Raw genomic sequence first — 9,667 nt, forward strand, 5'->3', positions numbered from 1 at the left:
ATGCATGGGACCCTACCAACCAGGTTTTCCAGATTAGGGGCAAATCCATCCCCTTGACTATCGTGGACATCTATTTTTTGACCAGTTTATCGAGGCATGGTGCCCCTCTCTCATTATCAGGTTCGGCCCGTGGGGGTGAATCCGTGAGAGATTATATTCGCCGGTATTGCAGAGAGGGATCTCAGCCGAGTACGGATGGCAAGATCAATATCTGAGATGTCACTGACAGGTCCTTGAGGACCATTCTGTTCACTTTTGCTAGACTGGCTGGTAGTGCGACTCTTCATGTGGCCAACAGGTCTTATATGCAATATGCCTTGGAATGCCTTGAACCAAAGGTGTTCAACTCATGTGGTGTAGTACTCCCTGTGATGAAAGAACAACTGACCAAGGTAAAAAACAGAAGATTGAAGAACTTTGGTTATGGTTCTATTTTGACCACTTTCTCCTTGGAAAATATCCCACTGATGCAGCCACAGTATATTTCACTTGGTTTACCTCCACCGACTGAGCCACGGATACAAAGATGGGTTGACTTCATGGCCCAACATGCGGGTCAATACTAGATTTCTTTCTCTGATACCTTCTTTGAGTGGTTCAACTATCAGCAGACGGTCTTCGCCGAGTGTCCATATGCCGGTATGGATTTCCTGGGTGATCTGGATTTGGCACTGTTGGCCGGTGAGCAATGGGGTGCCATAGGTAAATTCTCTGATCATATTCCTGTTTATTGCTTTTCATAATGTTCTTATATTTTCTTTACTCAAGACTAATCAAAAGTCATGCGCTCATGCAGACATTGGACCAGCTCGACCAGCAGTACGTCCGAGAGTGCCAGCTGCCGCTCCGGGAGGAGAGGCTGTGGGGAGGGCTATCCTTCGCGAACTTGATGTGGCCAAGACTATTTCAGCACTACAGGATCAGGTTGAGGGTCTCACTCTTAGTATTCTGGATGTGAGGACCGATGAGCTGCCTCTGAGGCTGCAGTGACACACTACTCGCGTGCCAAGTCAATGGATTCGGCTTTTACGCATGATTGCACAGGCAGTGACTTGTTATCATCAACACCATTAGACTACGGTGCCCCCTAGCATTTTGAGTTTTGGGTCATCTAACCAATTTTGTCTTGGTTACAGAACATTATGTGTAAACCTCAAATAGTTATATATATATTTTTTATTTTTAGAGTTTTATTTTGGTTAAGTTACATGATCCTGATGCAAATATTGATGAAATGCTTATTTTTATAAATGTTGCAAATGTCTATCTAACACATAATTTTCCAATGAGTCTGTTGATGTGTTTAAGTTTCTGGAAATATGCTGATATTGAATAGAATCAAACTGCCTTTCCAAAATCTTGACTCTTAGGAACATGCGATAGATAGCTGGATTTCGAACGGAGTAGATACCAGTGAGTTGTAGGATGACGAGTTGTGAGTCTAGCTTGACGACAAGTCGGCGTATGCCATGTGTGATGGCATCAGAGAGGAGTTCTATCAACGCGCTATATTCAGTAATGTTATTTGTTAACCGAACAATACATACCCCTGTGAAACTTACTAACTCACCGCTTGGATAAAAAATGGCCCAGGCCACAGAAGATAGGTTCCGTGAAATACGACTCGCTCTGTCGGCATATCCAACAAATCATTCTAATAGGTTTGACATCTGCAACAAATGTAAAAAGTGGATTACTTAACCAAACCAATTACCCTTAGCGAAAACAAAAATGTAACAAAAGCATAGGGGTTACTACACTGAATCATGCGTAGTAACGCTTAAGGTACAACCTGTTATGGGGTTGCGCCAGTGGAATCCCACCATAATCCACTAACTCGTAGGCCCCTTTTGCTAATACACGTTTAACAATATAGGGGCCCATCCACAAAGACTTGAATTTACCTGCTCCCAATTTATTGGATTCCTGGTCATAAAGTAAGACCAAGTCACCTTCTAAGAAGACACGAGGTTTGACATTCTTGTCGAACTATGCCTTGACTCGTTTCTTATGGGCTTCGTTAGCCAAAGCGGCATCACGACGGGTTTCATCCAATTGGATTAGTTCCAAGAAACGAGCCTCCTCTTCTAAAGTTCCGGGGAGAAGGTCGACTGCGAGTTTGAGGGACGATATTTCACACTGAACTGGTAAGATTGCTTCTAGGCCATACAACAGTTGAAAGGGTGTAAACCCGGTTTCATTCCTTACCGATGTTTGGTATGCCCATAAGGCTAAGTACAGGATCAGGTGCCAACTTCTTTTGTGGACTCCAATCATCCTTTGCAACATCCGCTTCAGGACCTTGTTGATTGCTTCAACTTGTCCGTTGGCCTGCGGGTAATATGGAGTAGAGCTATCGTGGGACAACCCCAATTTGGTAGCCAATTCAACCATCATGTGATTGCAAAAATGCGATCCATGATCTGTGACTATGTCCTGTGGAACATCGAATCTGGCGACTACATGATTGAAAAAGAAAAGGGCAGCCATTTCGCCGGTGTTGTTTAATGTAGGCATCACCTCGGCCCATTTGGTAAAATAGTCTACTGCGACTATGATATACCCATGCCCCCCAGTTGAGGTGGGGTTACATGTCATGAAATCTATGCCCCATTTGGCAAATGCCCAACAGCAACTACTGGTTGCAGGAGTGCGGGTGGTCTTCTGGTTTTTCTATCAAAAATTTGACACACATGGCAACTCCTGACTGTGGTTATGCAATCTTTGAACATTGTTGGCCAGAAGTATCCCGTTCGTAAAAAAAATTGTGCCGTAGCGTAACTAGATTGATGCCCCCCACACGCACCTGAATGGCAATCATTCAAGACTTTTCAGCCTCCTCATGGGTGAGGCACCTCCTCAGAACTGTATCGACACCACGACGATAAAGCGTATCACCGACGATCATGTAGTCTTTTGATTTGTATCCAATACGTCTTTGTTCCAAGCGAGAGGTATTAGACCTATATTTTTGGGTTTGGAGATAGATGATTATATCTCCATACCACGGATTGCTTGAAGATATCAGACACAAAGATACATCCATGATGGTTTCTTCGGATGTTTCATCGTTGGACGATGATGGGAGATCGCATATTAATTCCGCAAAAACCAGGGATTTGTTTGATTTGGATTTTACAAATTCCAGATCAAAATCTTGAATAATTGCTATCCATTTTGAATATTTTCCCCCCAGCAAATGTCGCGACAAGATATAAGTCATGGGGTTGCAATCTGACAAAATGGTAGTTTTTCGAAAGAGGACATAGTGTCGAAATCTCTGTATCTCTTGAACAGCTGCGAGAGCCAACTTTTCAACGTAGGAATACTTGCTTTCTATATCATTTAAGTTTCTACTCAAATAATATATAGGGTGTTCAATTCCATTTTCTTCTTGAACTAAAACCATTGCGATGGTTGTATCTACTGCAGCCAGATACAGGTTAAAGTCTTTTTGATAATCAGGAGCGTACATTAATGATGCTTTTATTAGGGATTCCTTTAAAGCATCAAAGGCATCTTGCGCGACCTGATCCCAGACGAAGGGTACTTCCTTTTTCAATAGACGTGTATAACCTTTAGCAAGTTCAGCGTAATTTGGAATGAACCTCCTCAGAAAGTTTGCTTTCCCTTGGAGTTTCTGAATCTGAAGCAAATTTGAAGGTGGAGGAAAATTTATGATTACCTAAACCTTACATGGGTCGAGATGAATCCCGTCCTTTGAGACTACAAAGCCAAGCAAACAACCAGAACTGACACATGTGGAGCTGTAACAAGGGTCTTTTTCACCTCTAGTTATCTCACATTACAAGTCAATCCGGGAGCGTTTTGTTATTGTAAGGGACATCTTAATTTGAGGCTATTTGTCAGGATAATGCTTCGTAGTATAGATCTAAAGAATACAAGAGTAAACGGATGCTAATGCTAAATTACTTTTGCATAAAGAAATCACATACGCAGCAACTTCGTCGGTCGAGGGTATGGAATTAATAACCTATCCCCCTAGAAACTGATGAAGGAGTATGGATCATGATCTGGGAGCATTATAGCATCTGCTATATCTCACAACAGTCTTGAACCTCCTCTCATGCCACTTCAATAAACGCAAGCGAAAGGAACAACAATAAAACAGAATGAAACAACAACTTCAGAAATGGAACAGCAATAAAAGGAATAGCAGTAAATGGAACGGCAGTAAATGGAACAGCAGTAAAGAAACTAAGTCTCGCGAGGTCAACACTTCCAATCCTTGGTACACACTTATATACAAAAGGAAAGCAATCATTTATACAGGTTTGCAGCTTAATCAAATGGAACAGCAAATTATTAAAGACAGGAAACGTCAATCATATATATATCAAATGGAATAACAAATCATTAAAGACAGGAAACATCAATCATATATATACGATCTGCAATAGTCACCAACAATCCATTAACCCCAATCACCTGTAGCTGAAACATTCTACTTATGAATTCTGTAATTGATGCAAACAATTCGGATCAACAGTATGCGAAGAATCCTGACAGTATGATATGAACTTGTTACAGAGATTTATAACAGGAAAGCTACAGATGAATAAATATGAAACGACATGGAACCATAACAGATTAGGAGAAACAAACCACACAAAGCAGAATTGTAATGGTACAATCAGCCAGTGTCCGTTGGAGCCGGGCCCAAAGCTTCCAATGGCGCACTGCCGTAAACTACTTCAGACGCACGGAGAAATTAACACCAAGATATTATATTATCGCATCAATGAGATTACAAAACTAAGTCTCAGAGAGACTCAATAGTCTGAGTTCAACTGACAATAAAATTCATGACAGAAAGTTAAGGATACCCAAAAGTCATCCCCTAGTTTTCAATGCTACCCTCCTTTTATACAATTAACGGCGGAGTTCACCGGTCGACAAAACGATTGATCGTAGCGATCCCTCAGGATCGAAGATCCTGAGGGATCCGCTAAACTGTTAACGCTTTCTTTTACTCGGCCTGCATTTCCGAACTGGCAGTCCTTCATCTTGTTCCAGACTGATCTTCCTTGATTTACTCGACCTGGTCTGAACCTTATTTAGAGTTGGAGGGACAGCCGTTATCTTCTCATCAAATCCTCGTTTTGCATTGCGCCTTTCTGCTTTTACCTTTTCCTGCGTAGGGAAGACAACTGTTAGTGATTGGATCATTTTAGACTCATTCTCGTCGCATTTTCCCTACTTTATAATAAAGAAAAGATTACAACTATTGCTTAAAACATCACTAAATCATTTATTAAAACATACCTTCCCAATGCTCTACACACCCCCCGACTTACTCTGTTTCATGGCCTCATGAAACCGTTATAATTAACATGGAGAGCAGTAAGAGAATAGGCTGGAGAGGGTACTTCATGAGGGGGTCTGCAACCATGATAGGCAACCAGATTATCAAAGAAATAATGCAACTGATCTGCAGGCATATCATACAAGGCCTGGTACCCCGGTGCAGGGTGCCAGATAATTGGGCTACGGAACCGATATCCTAACCATGATGGTCCGGCTTGCAGAATGCACTGGCCATAAAAAGGCAGTCGTTCAGCAGCCAGCTCAAAGTTCTCATATCTGAAGGGCTCCCTGAGCTGGATGCTTGGGGTGGAAATCCGATAACGGAATTTGGCAGCCTCCAAGGCGGAATCTTTAATAACCAGGAAGTATTCTAAGCTATTTCGGATCAACTCCTCATGCATGGGTCCTAGTAGTTTTATAACGCCAGGGTTTCTCATAAGGCTTTTGTGTGATTGCCATAGGCGAACTGGATCTTGAGGCTCAGCCCTGACCCATAGATCTAGGCTGTGCTCCTACCTCTGAAAGGCATTGTAAGCCCTGAGCCATTTTAACTGGTTGACCCCGAATGAAACAAAGGCTTGCAGCTGTATATCCCCCACAAAGGGGCCAGGGTTTAGATCAGTTTCCTGCTCAAGCACCATATTGTGCAAATAAAATTCGCATAATAATCGTTGGACCTTAACCCCATAATGTTTGCAACAATCAATAAAATCATTAACAGTGTTAATCTGAATGGGGGCACCTGCCCTGACAGCTTTTATTTTCAATCTTAAGTATCTTTCAAGGAGGAATAAAGCATAATTCTTCGCGGGGGCCCTGCAAGTCAAAACATCATCATACAACGAACATACAGTGTCCAATTGTTTAATAACAACATCTAGTCGATGTGTTACCTTAGCAACCTTTTCCTGTTCCTTCTTCCATCCTTCAAAAGCCTGACTCTCCGATTCACTCATGTTTCGCAGCTGCTGTTGCAGTTCTTCATGTTTTTCCAGAGGGATCCTTTGTTCCTCTAACTGCTCAGCCCTCTGCTGCAATTCTTCGTATTTTTCTCGAGGAATCCTCTGCTCAACCTCCTGTTGCAGCTCCTCATATTTCTCTCGAGGGATCATTTGTTCCTGTAGTTGTTCAGCCTCTTGTTGGGCCTGTCTTATCTCGCGGCGCAAGGCCTTGGTTTTTGGATCCCTTTCCCATAATTCCCTGGAGGCAGGAAGATTCGCCTGGACCTTTACATTTCGTCGCTTAATTTTCCCTGAAGGTGGTGTCTCAGTGTGAACTGCTCTATTTTCTCCTTCCTTCTTGACATGTATAAAGGGGTACGGTGGCCCCTCTGTAACTGGGATGTCGGCTTGTGGCTCAACTTTAATTGGAACGACAGTCGGTTCTAATGGGCTGTTTGGAATATCAGCCTGCTCCTTTATGTCAATAGGAACGGAATTCTGGTGCCCTGCTCCAGATGGAACAACATTTTGTTCCTCAGTATTAATTGGAACAGCTGCAGGTTTGCTAGCAGAGTATCAACCTACTAGATGTCTATAGGTGCTCTGTCTTCCTCTCTGAGATGTCCCAGCTGTATTTGTCCTTCTTTTTCTTCTCACAGTCCTCTTTATTCTCAAACTGGCTTTCAGACTCCGAATTTTCTGCCGAAGCTGGGCTATAATATTCAGCAATTTCTGTTGTTTTCTTCTCAACTTCTTAATTTCTTTTGCCTCGGCTGTGGGCACATGGGCAGCCCTCAGTTCTGCTCCTCTTTCATCGAGGGTTTCTTCTATCATTCGGGGAACGTCCTGTTCCCGACAGTCATTTTCATCCCCCCCGCCATCAGCGGGTGGATTTCCTTCTGGTGTTTTGGGAACGGCTTGTTCCTGATTGGTATTCAGATTTTCTTTGTCAATGACAGGGGGGTTTTCTTCCCCTGCCATCCCATCATGCAATTCGTCACGCGCCTCTTCCGCAGAAGGTCCTTCGAGAGGCTCTGCCGGACTAGAGGGTGAAGGATAACCTCTAAGGCTGGCCAAGATGGTGGCCAGCTCTTCTTCCTCCACAGGGTTTTGTGGATGGCTACCCCCCAATTGTTCCATCTCCTTCTCCCGAATTGGCTGCTCAGTAGCTGCCTCTGGATAGCTGGTCTCGGCCACAGAGTCGTCATCCCTATCTCCTTCTTCAGCTCCTACTTCATTCTCTGTTTGTTCCAGGTTTTCCCCAGGTATTTGTTCTGGCGCTGGAGGGTCTTCTGTTATTTCAATCGGCTGGCCTATGTTTGGCTGGATTTTTTCCAGCCTACCTCTTATCTTTGCCAACCGAACTGACTTTCTAGGCCTCCTGGGCTGTTCGGGTGTGCTGACCACCTGTTCTTCCGCCTCCACCTTTCTGCGTTTTTCAACCTGTTCTTCTGTGCCAGAGGAATGCCTTCGCTTTAAGGTAGCAGGTCTTTCTGCGGCCAATTCCTTACGTTTTTCTGCATGTCTAGTTGCTTCAGGGGTGCATTTTTGTTTCCCTAGCTTTATGCGTTTCTTTGCTTGCTCGGTTGTGCCCGAGGGTTGCTTCGGTTTTGGCGATTCTCTGGGTTTTTTAGGTGTTTCGGCGGTGCTAGCGGGGTGCTTCGTCTTTGGGGACGGTGATTCTACTCCCCCTTCAATTGCTGTAAGAAGTTCCCGCCAGCTGGTCTGCTGCCGAGCGAGACTGTATGTCACTATCAGGCGGATCAGTCCGTGGTGGCTAACCACTGCGTCTTCATGGCGTGCCTTTTTCAGGCTCCGAGAGGTATCATGCAACAATGAATTTAACAATGCAGGGAGATTCACAGCACATTTTCCTTTTAACACAGCTAAGAGCTTAAGGTGACGCGGCCTTACCACATCTTTTCGTCCTTCGCAGGTGATGTAGCTCTGTACTACCTTTGCCAGTTCGCTCCAAGGTTCTCCCAGTGTTGCCGGCAGCACTCCTTTTCCCTTCACTGTCAGCTCCTGCCCTTCATCTTGGAAGAGTTCTACGATCTTTTGCAGTCTTTCTTTCTTTGTCGTCCATATTGGACCTAAGTCTGGTAATCCGGTTACTTCCGCGATTATTTCCTTCGTGACTGCTATCTGCTTCCCACCTACCACTGAGTGTTCTTCCTGCAAATTCTGCAGGAATTCCATGGCCACTATTTCGTTTGATTTGCGTAGGCGGCCAAAATAAGTTAACCACCCTGCTTTTTCTAAGATCTTCCGAGCGGCTTCGGAGATTATGAGCTCGCTCGGCTCGCTTCTGATAGATTTTCCCCCCATGGTTCTGTTTCAGGGTCTAGATGGAACAGCAATGCAAAGAACGTAATTGCGGCAAAAAGACACAGAGCATGCATGAATAATTGATCATAAATAACAACTTTTTCGAAAAATAGCATTGTCATGCCGTTAACGCATATCGTACCTCCGTATCATATCATTTCTGAATGATGTGTTAACACGTGGCCGGCGGAGTAATGAAGTCACCTCCCCCCCGCGCGAAATGATAGGCTGCCTCAGCCGTCAAATAGAAGAAGGCGGTCATCCCATCACCGAGTCATAATGGAGCAGCTTATAAAGTTTTGCCATGTTGCAGATTAGACAGAGAAATACCGAGATCGATGCGACGGATAGATCGCGTTTAACATAAGCCTTCGTGATGTGATGCAGAACATAAGGATAGGACGTCTATCACTCATGGAAAGTCTGAGATAGTCATAGTCAATGCCTTTGCCATAATTGGTAATGATAAATATTCATGTGACGTATCCATTAAGGTGTAAGATATAATTATTACGAGGATAGAAAGAAATATTTAATAAGATCCAAATTGGTGTATATGTTTTGACTCCGATACCATTAACAGAGCTCTGCTGCCGACCAGTGTTTATAACCGTGGCAGAGTTGTTTATTTCACCCTGGAACCATAGTCCTTTGTGTAGTTTTGAAGAGCAATTCTTGTCAACATGCAGGCCATCATGCTGGCTTGGTAACCAGATAACCATGACGCCATTCACCAGAGAGGCGCGAAACGTGGGCAGGCTGGCTCGTGATGAGACCCCCTGTTCCAAGGTTTGTTTATATAATGAACCTGTTGGACCATATCCCTGGTGTGGTGGCCATAATGGGAATGCCACTTCGCTTCCAATCTTATGATCATAGTAGGCTGGTTCTTAATGAAACCCCCTATCCTGCATTTGACAAATAATTTCTTTTGGTTCTGCTGCTTTTTCTTTTGAGATAGACTTTTGCTCTTGTATAGTTACACATAAGGGTGGTTCAGCCCTCCTTAAGAGTGGGAATGGCGGAAGAAGTCTTGTTATCCTAATAGGAAAATATAAATTTTCTATTCT

Source organism: Pinus tabuliformis, chromosome X (assembly GCF_031772625.1).
Source record: "Pinus tabuliformis cultivar Carrire ecotype Pingquan chromosome X, CPIR1, whole genome shotgun sequence".
In the NCBI taxonomy this organism is placed as follows: domain Eukaryota; kingdom Viridiplantae; phylum Streptophyta; class Pinopsida; order Pinales; family Pinaceae; genus Pinus; species Pinus tabuliformis.